Source organism: Episyrphus balteatus, chromosome 1 (assembly GCF_945859705.1).
Source record: "Episyrphus balteatus chromosome 1, idEpiBalt1.1, whole genome shotgun sequence".
Classification (NCBI taxonomy): Eukaryota; Metazoa; Arthropoda; class Insecta; order Diptera; family Syrphidae; genus Episyrphus; species Episyrphus balteatus.
In genome coordinates, this window is record NC_079134.1 from 51,972,336 (window position 1) to 51,973,926 (window position 1,591).

At 32.2% G+C, this 1,591-nt stretch overlaps 1 long non-coding RNA gene across 1 annotated transcript; it reads right to left on the minus strand.

Annotated features, from left to right (window-relative positions):
• Positions 1–616: 616 nt before the first annotated feature.
• Positions 617–817, minus strand: LOC129905634 (uncharacterized). Its single transcript, XR_008770627.1, has 2 exons — positions 733–817; positions 617–677 (listed from the first exon to the last, which is right to left on the minus strand). It is a non-coding gene; the product is annotated as an uncharacterized LOC129905634 (long non-coding RNA).
• Positions 818–1,591: the final 774 nt, after the last annotated feature.

The following is a 1,591-nucleotide window of genomic DNA, read 5'->3' on the forward strand; positions in this document are numbered from 1 at the left end:
TATCTAATTGGTTTTCTTACAACAAAAGTTTCTGCTGGATCACCACAATATACATTTTCTAGAGATATTATGAAATGATTATCGTTTAAGTTCGCTTCAAAGATATTTTGATCATCAATAATTTCTTTTGGCATAAAATTCCTGCAAAATTGTTTGTATAAAGTCTTCACCCTTGGAATAACTACATGAATTCTTGCATCTTCAGACTGCATCTCTAAATTTAATTTATTAATCATTTCTAAAATATATGATAGGAAATAAAAATAAAGTTTTGTTGTATTATTCAGGTTGGTCGAGATAAAATTTATTTAATTTTTTCTTTTGAACTAAAAGTTTCTAAATCAGCCAAATTGAAATAATGTTTTATAGTGCGTCCCATTGCTCAATTATTCGATTAATTGAAGCCTATTTTAAAAAACGTAGACATTAAGTTAAATCGATAATAATATTATATAACATTTTATATAAATTAAGGGAATTTATGCTATAAGTACCTGACGAGAAAGCCACCGCGTTGCGTTATAGCTTACAATTGCGTGAAGTTCTGTTCCAAAATAAGGTTTGGAATTTCTTGAACTTGAAATGATGGCCTATTGCTCGTATTAGGTCATCGATTGTGGTGGGAAGGGCGTTAGATGCAGCTTTTGAAGACAGGCTTAAGTTGTGACAAATGCAACCTTAACTATAACATTGGGTACAACTTCTCTGATCTTAAGTTGTGACAAATGCAACCTTAACTATAACATTGGGTACAACTTCTCTGATTTTGGTTTGAACTCCATTAAGCCTTCCTATCATTACCGAGCAGTTGTCTGCATTAAACCCCACCATATTTTTAAAAGGTATGACTTTTTCCTTGAACATTTTTTGTATCGAGCTGAAAATACCCGAAAACGATTTGTCTTCGAGTTCAATCAGCCCAAGAAACATATCTTGACATTTTGCACTGAATACTCTTATCACTATCGCAAGATTTGAACAAACAGTAGAGTCAGTACTTTCGTCAACCACAAGCGAAAAGTACTGGCGATTTGTTAAATTTGAAATAATTTTTGAAGTGTCTGCTGCTGTTTAATTACGAATAATTTTTCAACCCTTGTGTCGGTTCACAAACATTTTTTTTACAATGTCTGAATCATTTATATTTTTTTTTAATAAAAGATTTAAGTGATCCAGCACAGAAAATGGCAAATTGTGTTCACCCACGAAAAGTGAAAGGGAAACTTCTAGTTTTTTTGCACTCTCATTTAACTTACACGATTGTGTTTTCACTATCGAATCTATTTTAACACTTTTCTTTGCCGCGAGGAAATTTTTTTGGTGGTTGGAGTTTGTAGCATGTCGCTCTAGATGGGTTTTCCCACCGAAAATATTTGTGTTGCAAAAACGACATCTTTTAGTTTTTGCTTCTTGATCTTCCTCTAGCCATGGGTACATTTCTTTCCACTCGGGTCGAAAGTTTACTTCATATTTTTTTCTTTTTTGATGGACTTGAGACATCATTTTCATTGGAACAAGAAGGCACACTTTTAAAAAGGTTTTATTTTGTTATTCCTAGATCTTGACCTAACCTACTACAAAATAATTTACT